Below are 18239 nucleotides of genomic sequence, written 5' to 3' on the forward strand. Positions count from 1 at the left end.
AGATGAAAACATTCATTATGTGAATCTTCACAGAGCAACAAAACTCAGCTGGGGAGCACTGAGGTTAGATCTCTGAAGACACTAATGGAAGGGCCTACTTCTGACAGCCTGCTTGGAAACTGCCTCTTTAAAAAGGTTTTCATATCTCCCCAGTGTCACTAGAAAGCAGTAATTCAGCTGAATACTAACAGGAGAAATCCATGTTAATTTGAAGTTTGTTTGGCTCCCCCCTACCTTATTATAAAAGTGATAAATGTTTAGCATGGGAAGTTTAGGAAATTTAAGAAAGTTAAAAGAAGAGACCAAAAAACAAACAAAACAAAACAAAACAAATCCTACTTACTCTCCTTACTGTCCAGATAAAACGTCTTTTTTCATTTTGATGTAATTTCCCTCTGTCTTTTTGGTTTATAGTTTTTCAAGTTGTTTTGTTTTGCATTCTTATAACATGATACACATGATTTTCCTTTTTTCTCTAGTTAATATAATACAGGTTTATATCTTTATCTACATATTTTTATAATCTGCATAATGTACTATTAAGTTTATAGTCTCAACCATTTTGAAACTAAGACATTTTAGCAAATTTTTATAAATATAATATAAAAATGCTGTAATGAACTCATTGACAAAATTATATATATTTGCATATTACATCTTTAAAATAAGTACTAATTCGCTTTTAAATTCACCCTTTACATTATGATTTTAATTGAAAAGGAAATGGGCTTGTTTAGCTGAGACAGTTTATAAACCCTAATCCTACACTGACGTGCCGATGATCTTTTATTTTTTCACTGCAATATGATTTCATAAAATGTTGTCAGAATACAACGGTGAAAAGAAATTTGAGTTAAATATAAAGGTCATATAAATACCTAAAGAATGAAATTCTGAATTCAGCCATATTCCAGAAATTTCTCTGCACTAAACCAAATCAAACAAAACCAACTAAACAAACCATAACAAAGAAGACAAATCAAAAGCAAACAAAACAATGAAAGAACATTGATTAATACCCTTCTATACTCACAGGATTATATTTCAGGCTGTGGGGTATATAAATATTTATTAAGTGTATCTCCTCGATTAAAATCTCAGTTGGAAATTTTGAAATGATGTCTCATAGGACATGTTTGATGGGTCTTACTTTCCAGCAATGCATACAAAAACCTCCTCTTTAAAGAGAGTATTTAAAAGAGTTTTTCTGCCCTTTTAACCAACTATGGAAAGCACACATTTCAAGTCATTAGAAAAGGAAAGTCTGTGTCCATAAACAGATTATCAGCTTGGAGTGAAATATACTTTTGCTGTTTTCCAAAACTAGGAAAAGATCATAAATGGACTGCTTGTGCTTTCACTCATTGCCGTATGAGTGAAGTTCATGAAAAGAGAAGGTAAAAACAGGTATTTTCAGCTAAGAGATGATGGGAGGGAAAATCCTTTATTTTAAAACCTGAGGCTTTTACAAGTCACATAATCAAAATTTGCTCTAGTGATTCACTGATCTGCAGGTATAGATACAGATTGAGATTTTTTTTTTTTAAATGAGGGAAGGAATTGAGAACAAAGCACTTTAGAATAATTTTTGCTTTTAAAATTTAAATTTTCCTCATCTATAGAATGAAGACTGGAACGAATTATTCCTGGCCAAAATCATATGTGTGTATGGTTTTTACTCAGTGAGATGTTGCCTAATTCTCCTTTAACTACCTGTGTACTGATTTCACAATTTAGATTCTTATCTTAAAGAACATTCATTTGTTGATTTATCCACCAAGCGTGTAGTGTGTGTTGCATGGATCACAGTGCCTTGGTAGCCAAAGAGATATAAAAGAGAATGAGGGAATGAAAACATTCATAATAACTAGCTGAGCCCCTTACATTCCAGACACTGTGTTAAAACTTTACATTTATTCTTAACAAATAGGTATTATTATCATCTCTACCTAATGGATGAGGGAAACTGATGCCTAAGAGTGTTTAAAAGGAACTATCTGCTGTGCTGAGCTGCATCCTTTCATTTAGCTGAAAACATGATATCCATTCACAAATCATCCAGAGACCAAGTCTAAGGGCATAATATAGCAATTTGTACTCTTGCTTATATACAGTCCACTTAAGATATTTAAATGCAGAAGAAATTCAGAGAAGGCCGTGGGGTGAAGACAGTTTCAGAGGGTTTCACTGCAAGAGTAATGAAGTTACTGCCTTAAAAAGGTAAAAAGTAGCGATGACTTCATGCATAAAATGCTGGCTCTAGCTCTAAGCCTACACATCAAACTCCTGAGAGCAGAGTCAAATGTCCAGGCTCAAGTCCTTAAAAATGTCTTGGCTTCCTATCTCCTGACAACTTTTGGGTGAGCAGCAAGGAGTTGGCACATATTCCAAAGCCTGGAGTCATTTGCAATTCTGGCTCACATTTTTTTTTTGTTTGTTTGTTTGTTTTAAAGATTTTATTTACTTGAGAGAGAGAGAATGAGAGAGAGAGAACACATGAGAGGGGATAGGGTCAGAGGACGAAGCAGACTCCCCGCCGAGCAGGGAGCCCGATGCGGGCATCCATCCCGGGACTCCAGGATCATGACCTGAGCCGAAGGCAGTCGCTTAACCAACTGAGCCACCCAGGCACCCCTGGCTCACATTTTTAATTGACATTTGTTTCCTGAAGAAATGTTCATTCCTTTATGCACATGTAGGGAGTGGGGACAGATCTTATTATTAGTGAACTCAGTTGCCTGTTAACCAAGAACTGGAGAAGTTCCCTAAATCAAGGATTATGCTGGTCCGGTCTGTGCTGACAGCTGCTAATTCATGAATTTAGCACTTATCACCGATTCCTGTTCTGAGCTCCGAGGGAGCAAGAATCAAGGCAAGGCAAGTCATGCAGGATACACACACCAGAGAGGTCTCCTTGGGACTAGAGAAGATTAAACTAAAGAGGTTGAAACCTCATTATCTACTTGGTTTTCTCAAATTGCATGCCTGTTCAGTACTCCTGTTTTCTGTGTTGTGAATTCTGATGCTTTTTATTTGATTAATTTCCTTAAATTTGAATACAAACGCTGTACACAAATAAACAGATGGCTTCTTCAAAACAAAACTGTCTCCCCTCCTTGGGTTTTAATTCATCAAGATCAGGAAGAACCTATATTTACGACTTCTGTTCTGAAGAGTCACTCCAGCTATTGTTCTGTGCATAGAACTCTCAAAGGCAATTAGGACTCGAGATGTGAATTGATGTCTGGATTTGGATGTAATTAAATACCAACAATAAATATGATCAACGACATCCCTAAACTTTTCTGCTTGTGGTTGGTTCATCCTGCAGAGAATGATAAAATCAGAACTCCAGAGGACTGATGTTTAAAATGTATATATTTGGGGCGCCTGGGTGGCTCAGTCGGTTGGGCGACTGCCTTCGGCTCCGGTCGTGATCCTGGAGTCCCGGGATCGAGTCCCGCATCGGGCTCCCTGCTTGGCGGGGAGTCTGCTTCTCCTTCTGATCCTCTTCCCTCTCGTGCTCTCTGTCTCTCATTCTCTCTCTCAAATGAATAAATAAAATCTTTAAAAAAAAATAAAATAAAATGTATATATTTACCAAGTGTTTAACCCTCCTAGAATAAAATAAAAAAAATACTCATGTTCTACATTGTTTCCTATAATAGATAGAGGACAGAAAGTACACTAAGTGCTTTGTTCTCGAGAGCAGGACAACCATGAGAGAGAGAGAGAGAGAAAATTATTAACAACTCTGTTAACGATTAGGTCAACAATTTGATGCATAAATTACAATACTTATTATCCAAGTTATATTATCTTCTGACTTTCCCTATTGGTGGAAAAGCTTTCTGATCTAGGGCTTTTATTATCTATAAAAACAAGTACCTGTGGGTTCACAGGACAAGAATTCTATTTTGATTTTGCTTTCCCTATACAATACCAACCCTTCCTTTTAGTTGGTAAATACTTTCACTCACAGTGCCAAGGTATTCACTCGGTAACTATCAGGAAAGTACTTAATGTGTGTCTCATTGCTCTTCGTTTACAGAAAGTATGCATCTCCTTTTGTTAGTGACTTTCTTTACTGTAATGGTTTTGATGATGCCTTTGAGTCAGGTTGTGTCTTCTTTTTTATATTAATTTTTATAGATGGAACTTTAAAAATGGGATTCTTCAAAAACAGGAGCTAGTCAAAGAGCTGACAGCTCACCTGAAATGGCGCAAGGGGGAGTGGTCAGAGAACTATTTTTAATAGTAGTTAAATGCCACAACAAAGATGGTGGTTTAATTTTCATAAAAACCTGGAGGTAGCATCCTAGAGATGAATTTCCACTCTCTGCATTGGTCCCATTTTTTGAATAAAAATAAAACCTGTGTTGGATGAACTATATCTACCAATTTTGCATAAAACACACATAAAAGGAATACCCTAAATATGAGATGAAATTCAACTTCCACAGTGATTTCAAGCTGGACCAATTCTTTCATTTAGTATGAAATGTAATAGGGATAAAGGTAAAAGACTACACTTAAAAAAAACAGCTACGAAGGTACAGGCTAGAAGAAGACTGTATTGGCAGCTCACGTGGAAAAGACTTGAACATCTCAGTGTCAGCAGGGTTTGTGAAGTTGCCCCAAAAGCTAATGCAATCTTAAGTTGAACAGATAGCGTGTGGTATTTCGTCTTAGGTAAAAATCCCATTGTATTTTGCATTAATGAGACCACAGCTTGGCTAGGAACATCTTTTGGATTCACTGGCAAATTAGTGCACCTAGGTTAGTGAAGCACATAACAAATCTGTAATGGCTAAAATAACTGAAAATGTTTGACATAAGAAAGAGAAATTATAGGAGACACAAGAGTGGTCTTCAAATATGTGAAGGGTTTATAGGCAGAAGATTAATTAAACTTACTTCGTGTCACCCAAAGTACAAGGTACAAAGAAGTGTATTTTGGCTCTGTATAAGAGAGAACTTTCCAATAATTTGACCTTTTCAACAGGGAAATGCGCTGCCTCAGGAGAATGTGAATCACCTATTCAAAAAGTATTCAAGCAGAGGTGGGCACCATCAGAGAAGGTAAGTCAGGTTACACTGAAGGCCAGCCAGGCTGGATAAAGCCTATTATCCCTCTGAAGACTGATGCTTCCCTGACCACCCTCCTCACTGGTAATCTTTTCCTTTAGTGAAGCTTGTTCTCTTTCCTCAACATTAAGCCTGAGCATTGTCACGGACTATCATTTACATATATCCAGTTTCTCCCCTATGACCAGGTTCCTGGGAGTCAGTGACCAGATCTTACACTTTTATAATCCCTGGTGCCTAGCTCTGTACCTACTCATGAGAGGTGGTTAAGGATAAGTTGATGACAATCTGTGAATGGTGGTATTGGTTAATGCTAGAAATAAGACCCTGAACCTTAAAAGTGTTGTAGATTGGGAAGGTATTGTGTTATATTTCTTATTATTTACCCAGTAGAACATAACAAAGGAGCCACCTAAGGGTTCACTCACTGTGTAAATTCTGGTTCTTCTTCTGTGTTCATTACTGACACATTAAGGATTTATTTTTTTCTTGCTTTAAAAGAGCAACTTATTTTATTTTTTTATTTTTTAAAGATTTTATTTATTCATTTGAGACACAGAGATACAGAGAGAGAGAGAGTGAGAGAGAGCACAAGCAAGGAGAGAAGCAGAGGGAGAGGGGGAAGCAGACCTCCCGCCGAGCCAAGAGCCTGATGCGGGGCTCAATCCCAGGACCCCAGGATCATGACCCCAGACGAAGGCAGATGCCCAACCATCTGAGCCACCCAGGCGCCCCAAGAGCAATTTATTTTAAAAATAATTTCAAACTTACAGAAAAGTTGCCAGGAATGTACAAAGAATTCTTTCACCTTCACACAGACCCCTCCATTGTTAATATTTTACTGCATTTGCTTCTTTCGTTCTTGCATATAATGAAGATATGTAATAAATAAACATATTATCTATGTATTATGTATTTATCTATAATATATATTATCTATATATTATATATTTATCTATAATAAATAAACAAACATGATATTATCTATAATATATAATATCTACTCATTATCATTAGACTTTTTCTGAACCTTTTGAGAGCAACTGTAGACACGAGGTCTCATCACCCTTAAACATTCCAGCATGTATTTACGCAAACAAGGTCACTTTCCTAACAACCAGCACATGACCCTCCAAATAAAGAAATCAACCCTGGTATATCATCACTTGGCAATTCAGATCCCAATCAAAATTTGCTAACTTTCTCAGTCATGTCTCTTTATATTTTAGTCCAGGACCTTATCCAGGAAAACATGTTGAATTTATTTGTCATGCTGCTTCAGGATCCATCAAGTTAGACGATTTCTTTAGTCTTCCCCTACCTTTCAAATCCTTGACAGTTTTAAAGAGAATAGGCCTTACATTCTATAGGTTGACTCTCAACCTGGATTTGTCTGTCGTGCATTCTCAGCAGGAACAACACTGAAATGTTGTGGTGTATCTTCTAAGTGCATTGGATCAGGAGCTATGTGATGTGATGTGAACTCATCTTCACACTGACCCTGGTTAAAAACCATGGTTAAAAACCCTGATCACCTGGCCATGTTGGTGTCTGCATTGTTTCTTTACCTCATATTTAACATTTTCCCCCTTGTAAGTGATTAGAATTTTGTGAGGAGGTATTCTGAAATTACACCAATATTCTGACACTCATCACACCTCTACCCATCAGACTTAGGATCCATTCAATACTCCTGCCTGAAGCAACCACCCCTGTGATGACTGCTGAATGACAAGTCTGTTTCCATCATTCCTCTACATGTACTGGATGACATTTTCTTTTAAGGAAGAACTTTCCTCTCTCATTCATTCATTCATTCATTCATTCATTCATTCATTCATTCCTCTATATACTCTTGGCCCAATGGGTTTTAATACATTACTATTGTTATTTATTTTGATGCTCAAATAGTCCCCATTTTGGCCAGTGGCAAACCTCTTAAACTGGCTCCTGTGTCCTTGTGACATTTTGCTCATTTGTTGAGTGTTCCTTACTGTCTGGCCCAGTAAGATGTTCAAGGCTCATCTTACACTTCACTGTAGTCCTAGAATCAGCAATTTCTGCAGGGAGGACTGGTTATTTTTAGTGGATGATGGTTTTGAGAAATCAAGATGTGGACACCATGTGCTTATGATTCTAGGTCCCCTTAGCCAAAGAGCTAAGTGCATGCATATATATGCACACACATATGTATAATACACATAAATATACCTCTATAATTATCTCTAGATCTTGTCTTCAAAACATTTACTCATTTCAACTCAACACCCAAAAAACAAAAATCCAATTAAGAAATGGGCAGAAGAGATGAACAGGCATTTCTTTAAAGAAGGCATCGAGATGGCCAGTAGACACATGACAAGATGTTCAACATCACTCATCATCAGGGAAATGCAAATCAAAACTACAATAGGATATCACCCACACCTGTCAGAATGCTCAAATAAAAACACAAAAAACAAGTATTGGCGACCAAATTAAATCCAATAATATATTTTTAAAAAAATCATTCACCACGATCAAGTGGGATTTATTCGAGGGATGCAAGGGTGGTTTAATATTCACAAATCAATCAATGTGATACATCACATCAATAAGAGAAAGGAGGATAAAGGCCATATGATCATTTCAATAGATGCAGAAAAAGCATTTGACAAAGCACTATATCCATTCATGATAAAAACCCTCAACAAAGTAGGTTTAGAGGAAACATACCTCAACATAATTAAGGCCCCACTGCTAACATCATACTCAATGGTGAAAACCTGAATGCTTTCCCCCTGAGATCAGGAATAAGACAAGAATGTCCACTCTCACCACTTTTATTCAACATAGTACTGGAAGTCCTAGCCACAGTGATCAGACAATCAAAAAGAATAAAAGGCATCCAACTTGGTAAGGAAAAAGTAAAACTCTGACTATTTGCAGATGACATGATACTATATATAGAAAACCCTAAAGACTCTACCAAAAAACTACTGGAACTGATAAATGAATTCAATAAAGTCGCCGGACACAAAATCAATGTACAGAAGTCCATTGCATTTCTATACATTAATAAGGAAGCAATAGAAGGAAAAACTAAAAAAGCAATCTCATTTACAACTGCACCAAAAATAATAAAATACCTAGGAATAAGCCAACCAGGGAGGTAAAGACCTGTACTCTGAAAACTATAAAACACTGATGAAAGAAATTGAAGATGACACAAACAAATGGAAGGATATTCCATGGTCATGGATGGGAAGAACAAATACTGTTAAAATGTCCATATTACCCAAAGAAATCTACAGATTTAATGCAATCCTTATCAAAATACCCACAGTATTTTTCACAGAACTACAACAAACAGTCCCAATTTGTATGAAACCACCAAAGACCGCAAAGAGCCAAAACAATCTTGAAAAAGAAAAGCAAAGCTGGAGGTATGACAATTCCAGATTTCAAGTTATATTACAAAGCTGTAATAATCATAACAGTATAATATTGGCACAAAAATAGACACACTGATCAACAGAACAGGATAGAAAGCCCAGAAACAAACCCTTGATTATATGGTCAATTAATCTTTGACAAAAGAGTCAAGAATACACAATGGGAAAAGGTCTCTAAAAAATGGTGCTGGGAAAACTAAACAGCTACATGCAAAAGAACAAAACTGGACCAGTCTCTTACACCATATACAAAAATAATCTCAAAGTGAATTAAAGATATCAATGTAAGACCTGAAACCATAAAAATCCTAGAAGAGAGCATAGGCAGTCATTTCTTTCACATCTGCTGTAACAACATTTTTCTAGATACGTCTCCTGAGGCAAGGGAAATAAAAGCAACACTAAGCTATGGGGACTACATCAAAATAAAAAAGCTTCTGCACAGTGAAGGAAACAATCAATAAAACTGAAAGGCAACCTACTGAATGGGAGAAGGTATTTGCAAATGACATATCTGATAAAGGGTTAGGATTCAAAATATATAAAGAACTTATCAAACTCAGCACCCAAAAAACAACCCAGCTAAGAAATGAGCAGAAGACATGAACATACACCTCTCCGAAGAAGACATCCAGATGGCCAACAGACACATTAAAAGATGCTCGACATCACTCATCATCAAGGAAATGCAAATCAAAACTACAATGAGATATCACCTCACACCTGTCAAAATGACTAAAATCAAAACAAGAAACAACATGTGTTGGTGAGGATGTGGAAAAAAGGAACCCTAGTGCACTGATGGTGGGAATGCAAACTGGTGCAGCCACTATGGAAAACAGTATGGAGTTTCCTCAAAAAGTTAAAAATAGAGCTACCCTATGATTCAGCAATGGCACTATTGGGTATTTACTAAAAAAATACAAAAACACTAAATCAAAGGGATACATGCACCCCTATGTTTACTGCAGCATTATTTACTGTAGCCAAATTATGGAAGCAGCCCAAATCTCCACTGATAGATGAATGGATAAAGAAAATGTGGTAAACACACACACACACACACACACACACACACACACACACACACTGGAATATTATTCAGCCATAAAAAAGAATGAAATCTTGCCATTTGCAACAACATGGATGGAGCTAGAGAGAGATTTCACTTAATGCTAAGTGAAATAAGTCAGTCAGAGGAAGACAAATACCATAAGATTTCACTCATATGTGGAATTTAAGAAACAAAACAAATGGGGGCGCCTGGGTGGCTCAGTTGGTCGAGCATCTGACTCTTGATTCCGGCTCAGGTCATGATCTCAGTCGTGAGATCGAGCCCCACATTGGTTCCTCGTTCAGTGGGGCATCTGCTTGGGATTCTTCTCTGCCTTTCCCCTGCCTCGCACACGCTCTCTCCCTCAAATAAATAAATACATGAATCTTTAAAAAAAAAATAGAAACAAAACAAATGAACAAAGGAGAAAGAAAAAGAGAAAGACACAAACCAAGAAACAGACTGTTAACTATAGAGAACAAGCTGATGGAGTTTGTTCCAGAGGAGCAGTGCATGGGAGGATGGGTGAAATAGGTGAAAGGGTTTAAGAGTACACTTATCCTGATAAGCACTGAGTAATGTATAGGGTTGCTGAATCACTCTATTGTACACCTGAAACTAATATAAAACTGTATGTTAACTATACGGGATTCGAAATTAAAAAAATAAAAACAAAACAAAAAAATTTACTTATTTGCTTAATCAACTTATTTTTTGCTTAGTCTAACCAATCAACAACCTTGTCAACTGACGCCTCTGCCCACCACCTCTGCACCCACACTCAACTATCCCATGTCCTAGGATTCTGGGCCCATAGACCCATGCCTCACGACAGCTCTCCAACCCACCTTACTATCCTGTATCCTCAGCTACCTATGCAGACTCCAACATGCTGGGAAGGGAAGGGATGTAGGAAAGTAAGAGAATGGAATGGAAGGGAAGATGGGACTTAGATTGTTTTAATATTGAAAATGTAAAATCTAAAAACGAGTACACTGCAGAAAAACAAAATAAAAAAGATGTCCAACTCAAATTCCAGAGCATATGTTACTTAAAAATTAAAGGTTTATGCTACTACTTAGAAGATGAATAGATACAGGGAATGTATTACTTTACAAAAACTGAAACACCGAGCTTCCTCCTTTCACACCAGGGTGAAACTTTGAGTCAACACATTCATAAAATACCTAATATCAGGAACACAGCATTACTCCAATTATATTAAGCTTTTAGAGAATAATTTGTCATTAAATAGAAGAGATTAATATTCCAATTATTCTTTTCAGCTAGGTCATTAGGGTCTGCCTTTTAAAACAGCTACCAAGGGGCCCTGGGTGGCTCAGTCGTTAAGCGGCTGCCTTTGGCTCAGGTCGTGATCCTGGGGTCCTGGGATTGAGCCCCCATGTCGGGCTCCCTGCTCAGCAGGGAGCCTGCTTCTCCCTCTCTCACTCCCACTGCTTGTGTCCCTCTCTGGCTGTATCTCTCTGTCAAATAAACAAATAAAATCCTTAAATAAATAAATAAATAAAACAGCTACCAAAACAAACAACCAACATAGTTTCCAGTTTGTCCACCCACCCCCCCCAGTTGCTTTTCAGCCATGAATCCCTTCTGTCAGGGAGTTAGGTGGGAAGTGGGGAGTGAGTGATGGAGTAGGTGAGGTTACCCTTGAGAAATCTATACTACTTAGCTACAAGTCTCTTCCAGATTGTTCTATTATTGCTACTTTTGAGGGTTTGAAATTCTTCTGTTTGTTGTACTTGCTGATTTTCTTTTAAGGTGACACTGTCTTTGTAATTTTGGTTTGGAAATTATATCTCACAAGGGAGTTTTTTTTCCTTCTCATGAGCAGTCTTCTCTGTTGTGTGGTTGTAAAGTCTTAAACCAGGTTACATGAGGAATTTGGGATTTACATCCCATAGGGTAGCAAAATATAGGGCAGCAAAATATAGGGCATTCCGCTGTATACTGTAGAGGCTTGGCCTTTGTTTCCTTGGGTGGCCTTGCTGCCCACTCTGGCCATAGTTAAATTCCTTTTAAAGTTCTTAAATCTGGATAGAGGTTTTTTTTTCCCCCCCAAGTTTCCTGGCAAGGAGCTGAGATCCAGGCCCTGACTGTAGGCATGGACAGCTTTCACTGCCCAAATATGCTGATGAAATAATATACATTCAGTGTATCATCATCTAGATAGCATCAGGCATCTACACATTTGGTATTTGTTTCTGAGTCTCCATTTTGGTTATAAATTATTACTCCCTTGGAAATTCTTTAGATGTGTGATTTCTTTCAGACACTTATTTCCATTAAAATTTGTTTTCTCGTGAGCAGCTATGTCTGCAAAGGGAAAATTTTAAAAATCTTAAAACAAGAAGATGTGGTATATATATATATATATATATATATATATATATATACACAATGGAATATTATGCAGCCATCAAAAGGAATGAGATCTTGCCATTTGCAACAACGTGGATGGAACTGGAGGGTATTATGTTGAGCGAAATAAGTCAAACAGAGAAAGACATGTATCATATGATCTCACTGATACGAGGAATTCTTAATCGCAGGAAACAAACTGAGGGTTGCTGGAGTGGGGGGTGGGGTGGGAGGGATGCGGTGCCTGGGTGATAGACACTGGGGAGGGTATGTGCTCTGGTAAGCGCTGTGAATTGTGCAAGACTGTTGAATCTCAGATCTGTACCTCTGAAACAAATAATGCAATATATGTTAAGAAAAAAAAAAAGAAGAAGAAGAAGAAGGTAGCGGGAGGGGAAGAATGAAGCGGGGGAAATCGGAGGGGTAGTCGAACCATGAGAGACGATGGACTCTGAAAAACAAACTGAGCGTTCTAGAGGGGAGGGGGGTGGGAGGATGGGTTAGTCTGGTGGTGGGTATTGAGGAGGGCACATTCTGCATGGAGCACTGGGTGTTATGCACAGACAATGAATCATAGAACACTACATCTAAAACTAATGATGTAATGTATGGGGATTAACATAAGAATAAAAAAAATCTTAAAACAAACATAGGCTATTTTTATCTTACCTCTCTGATAACACAATTAGAATACGAGTTTGTATATGTAGAAGGGAAAAGGAACCATTTAAAAACAACAACAACAACAATGATTTTATCTTGGCTGAAGACAAGGAAATCTGCCCTTTTTAGATGGTGGAAAAAACACACCAATGGCGCAGGGCACTTTCATGCGTCAAGGTTCTTAACTGATTCATGCCAAGAAATACTGCCACATGGTACTATGACCTGGTTCTTTGAACACGTTTGCGACTTGACAAATGACATCAGAAGAAAACACAAGGCAAATTCTGACCCCAGTCAGGCTGAGCACAAATGGGAGCCTTCTGTAAAGCAATTCACAAATCACCCCTGAGCAGAATGCTTACCGATCTATTTTCAAGGACTAGGGAAAAAACACAAAGCAGAGCTGTTTAATGAGCTTGACTGTCACAAATGGAAACTGCTATGCACAAGACAAACGGGGTGGCCAAGTATAGGTATTTGGGAGGTGAGCAGCCAAATGATAATCAAGGCTATGAGATGCATCACAGAGAGCACCAACTTAATTATGAAGACCGTTCTAATGACACCAGATGCTCTGGGTTGCGTTTCAGGTCTCCAAATCAGTTGCAACCATTAATAATAAGTTTGTTTTGTCTTGTTTTGTTTTTCAATGAGGCAGTTACAGTATGTCTTAAAATCATTCATGGTCAATCTATGTGCTCTTATTTTCACCTGCCACCAGGGAAAGCAAATCTCTGGGTTTGGGATTTGTGCCATGGTTTAGTAGCTGGGTTTCTCAGCTGGGATGTCTTCCCAAATGGGAAGAATTTTCTGCAGTTGTCTGGGCTTCCTCTACGAATAAGGATACTCCTCAAGCAAAGCAGCAAGCCATAACAAAGGGGGGGGGGGTATGCTAAATTTACCCTGTCACATTTTCTTTGTGAATCTTTCTTTAGGATTGAAAAGAAATGATCTAAACAGACTCTTGGAAAAGATTTTCATTGACAAATAAACTATATGTTCAAGCTAAGGTATAATTAAAATTACACTATGCCTTTTTTGTTTTTCTGTAACAGCAGTTAAAAAAGGAATGATAAATTGGAACCACAGGTTATCTTTTAACCATGGAGAAACATTCTCATCAAATAATAATTAGAATTCTTTCTGTTTGAGAAGGAGGGATTACAGGCCTGTTTCCTTCAGCTACTGTACATGAGTAACTCTCCCTTATGAGTCACTGGGCAAAAGGGTCCCAAAGAAATCCCATTAGTGTCAGTGAAATAAAGTAAATTGTATCATTGAAATGCATAAGAATGGCATAATAAGGTCTTTGCTGATTAAAGGTATACATTATTGCACCTGATGGACATCTGGCTATATCTAATGATACAAGGTAAGAGAATATTTATCTAAACTACAAAAGAAATGAAATGTACACCTTGAGGCAAGGACAATGAATTCCACGGATAGTGCCTCCCATTGTCACTACATGCAAAGTAACAACCAAGTGTCATTCATGCAGCTTGCTAGGCGGAGAAGGATTAGTTAGTATCTGGTCAGTAGGTGGTGCTGAATCCTCAGCAGAAGGAGGAGGCATCCCTCCTTTCTGTTTATCCTGCTCCTGTCAGCAATTTTCTACATGTTTTCAAATTCCTCAGTTTAAGAACTCTGCATCTTGGGAAAGAGGCAGTAATTCTCATATTTTAAAACCGTGTTTCTTTGTTTGCTTATAGATTTGAGAAAAGGTCACTGAGGAGCATATGAAGCTTAAAACGGAGAGTATTACTATCTTTGTAGACATTATTAGTGAGCCTCCCTTTATTCGATGCAGGAGGGATTGATTTATAAAGCTTTCTGCAAAACAAAAGCAAACAACTCCACCTACCCGAGTAGTCTGGGTCACTACTGACTAGCTTGTTTGGGGGCTTGTCTATAGTTCTAACTGAATTTTTTTCCTGAAACCCTTCAGGATGGATAACTATTAATAGCTACTAGGCCCCTTCAGTTGTTGAAATGGCCTGCACATGGCAGGTAAGACATCATTCATTTAGCTAATAAAGATTCTCTTTCTGTTGCAGTGCATGCTTCATTCAGAGTGTGATCTGTATACACATTCAATGAAACTTAAAGAAAGAACAATGAAAACTAGGAGAGTCTTCAATCAGATTTTGTTAGTACACTTCATTTTGAGGAGAAGGAGGCAAATAGCTGGAAAACACACTCTTCTGGGAAGAACTACTTTCTGAGAGTGGATTTGAGGGTCACTGCACATTTGGTCCAATCTTCCACACCAGAGATAGGGAAACTTTTTTTTCTATTGAGAGTTGCTGACCCAAAGAGAAAAAAAAAATCAATTGAGGGTCAGAGAAGTATAAAGCTACTTGTTTTATTTTTAGAGAGGTGTTTAGAACTTTTCATGCCTTTTAAATTAGGTACAGGGAACATACACATCTAAACATGTATCCACTAATTTAAAACTTAGATATAATCTATGTAAAAATAGTGGGGGGGGTGAGAATGGGAAAGCAGAGAGATGGCAAAGAGGAGATGGAAATACAGAGAAACGAAGCAAGAAAGACACAGGCAGAGAGCCGCAGAGTCCTGTGCTCCATAAACACACACAAAAAAGAGATCACACGCTAAATAAAGGACACTCACACCAAAAGGAAGGCACACAGTCACAAAAGAATTCTGGAAAAGTGAAAAGGCATCCTTTTGTGGAGCAACATTCCATCCTATTTTAGGATTTTAAAATAGAAAACCTTTGCTGGAAGAGCTGCATCAGTGTAAATACAGTCATTTTCAGGTAAGTTGCATCTTGCTACTTCCACCTAAAGTCAGAGTGCTAGTCTGACCCTTAGTCCTACATTTTCTTCATCTTTACTGACTCTCCTCTACAATAACAGCTGGACTTTGCCATGATTAGTGAAGCGATGTGGTGCTAATATTGTCTAAAAATAATGAGTGAAGATTACCATTTAAAAATTGGTCAGATGCTTTATTTTTTTTATTTTTTAAAAAGATTTTATTTATTTATTTGACAGAGAGAGAGACAGCGAGAGAGGGAACACAAGCAGGGGGAGTGGGAGAGGGAGAAGCAGGCTTCCCACGGAGCAGGGAGCCCGATGCAGGGCTCAATCCCAGGACCCTGGGATCATGATCTGAGCCGAAGGCAGATGCTAACGACTGAGCCACCCAGGCACCCCTGGTCAGATGCTTTAGAAAGGGATTTATTAAAGGCAAAAAGAAAAACAATTTTCTGGCTAGGCCTTGGTTAACTGAAAAAAGGAAAAAAACAAAAAACACTACTTCTTTTTTTTTTTTTTTAAAGATTTTATTTATTTATTTGACAGAGAGAGAGATAGCGAGAGCAGGAACACAAGCAGGGGGAGTGGGAGAGGGAGAAGCAGGCTTCCCGCCGAGCAGGGAGCCCGATGTGGGGACTCGATCCCAGGACCCTGGGATCATGACCTGAGCCGAAGGCAGACACTTAACGACTGAGCCACCCAGGCGCCCAAAACACTACTTCTTCATTCCAGAAACATGTTACTTGAAGTAAACACACAAAAACCCCTAGGGGTGTATGTGTGTACGTATCCAAATGTCTGTTCTTCAATAAATCTTTTCAAACTTTACAGGGAATGTACTCACATCCTACATTATCCATTAGAATCTAACAGCTCACAATTGTTAGGGAAAATAGTGAGACAAGACTCCAGCCTAGGTTATAACAAGTATGTATACATTGCTTGCATGGCTCATGCCAAGGTCCTAGGGTGTCTCTCTGAGCTGTGGTGCAAGAGTGAACAGAGTTTTGCAAATGCTGCAGCATCACACAGACCGATGCTCATGGAGAGAGATGTAAGAAAAGTCAATTCATTTATTTGAGCAAGCAGGCGAGATATACAAGGCACATGGCCCTTTGCAATTGTAGATCATTCCTCAGTTTCTCATTCGTTTCTACAACTCTCTTCTAACTTAAGATAGGCCCCCAGTGGGAGTTGTTTCTGCATTAGGTAGGGAAGCAAATAGGCTCAAAGAGATCATCTTGCATTTGGCTACCATATTAGGACCAGCTCTTATTGTACAAGTCTAGAGACTACCATTCACAGTGAATGGTGTTCACTTGGACAACACAGCAGCCAGGAGAACACTGCCATTTTCAACCAGGGTAAAGGCTTCCAAACAATGCTGCAGGACCAGAAATAAGCTGGGTACTCAGTTCACCGGAAATAAGCCCAGACCCAGAGCTCATCTCAAAAACGGTGGCTGGGATTTATTTCTCACTGAGTAAATGACATTTCTTTTAGTGATGCATTGATATTAGACAGAGGTTTTGCTAAAAATGTCATCATGATGAAATGTATAAAATAATCTATGTACTGTCTTAAAAACCGAGTTTCCCAGTTTGGCCAGATAGCACTGACTGGGTTTGTAACCACCAAGATGTCATTTGACGTCTCTCAGCTGTAGGTCTCTCATCTGTACTTTGGAAGTGATGGTATTTGGCATCTGAGGAAGATTATGAAATTCAAACTGGGTCAATGGATTTTAACATGCTTCATAAACCATAAAATGCTACCCAAGTGTGAGATGCTATTATTACCATCACTAGTTACTATTGATGCCAAAGATTTGCTTGGGAAAAAAAGGAAAAGGAGAGACTTACTTTGAGGATAAGAAGAGGGTGACATTCTAAGGGAAAAAGCTCACTGTAGTAAGTCATAGCTCCAAGACAGCTGTTGGCTGCTTAATAAAAAAAAGCCAGTGAAGATGACAAAGTAATTTCTGGTTCAAGCATGAATGCTCAAGTACAGGAGTTTATGTCCGATTGCCAGATGCTTCAAACTAGCAGCTAAATCCAAAGACACCAAATCACTTCATGCACCAACAGTATCCTGTCTTCTCGAGTCAGAGGACTGCATAGATGTGCATTCCAAAAGGAAAGGATGTCACTGGAAAATTACCCAGGAGGAGGAGTAATTGTGAAACTGATCAGAAAGGTGGGAAACACAAAAAGAATCATTAAACCACCAGCTATAAAAGAAGGTAAAACATGAATAGAGAAAATATAGCCTCTGTAGGGTTGGGTGATAAAAAGAGACAACACTAGGGCACCTGGGTGGCTCAGTCGTTAGGCGCCTGCCTTTGGCTCGGGTCGTAGTCCCAAGGTCCTGGGATCAAGCCCCTAATCGGGCTCCCTGCTCAGTGGGAAGCCTGCTTCTCCCTCTCCCTCTCCCTCTCCCTCTACTTGTGTTCCCTCTCTCGCTGTCTCTCTCTCTATCAAAAAATAAATAAAAAATCTTAAAAAAAAAACAAAACAGACAACACTGCTGTTTGCTAATGACGAAGATGACCATTCCTCTTGGTGCTGGAAGAGGTTACACTCATTTATAATTTTTGGAGATCTGTCAATGGAGTACTTAATGTAGGTGATTTAAAAGAAAGTGTTAAAAATGTTTACCTTTATTACGCTAACCAAGGGTTAAGGTTGCTGTACATTTATCATGGTGGTTAAGTAGTCTGCTTATTAAGCATTTTCCCTTTTGTTTTGTGGTTACCTAATAGATGATTTATATGAGGAGAAAAAACAGAGAACAAGGAGATTTCCTCTGAATGCCTAGTTCTGTTAGATTATA

The 18239-nt window shown here is 38.3% G+C and overlaps 1 protein-coding gene across 1 annotated transcript in view; it reads right to left on the reverse strand.

Moving 5' to 3' along the window:
* Positions 1-18239, reverse strand: part of CNTN4 (contactin 4) — a 942629-nt gene that overhangs the window by 34202 nt on the left and 890188 nt on the right. The window lies entirely within an intron of this gene.

The sequence above is a fragment of the Mirounga angustirostris genome, unplaced genomic scaffold, assembly GCF_029215605.1.
Source record: "Mirounga angustirostris isolate CCGP_5_RB_7025 unplaced genomic scaffold, mMirAng1.0.hap1 SCAF_1, whole genome shotgun sequence".
Lineage (NCBI taxonomy): Eukaryota > Metazoa > Chordata > Mammalia > Carnivora > Phocidae > Mirounga > Mirounga angustirostris.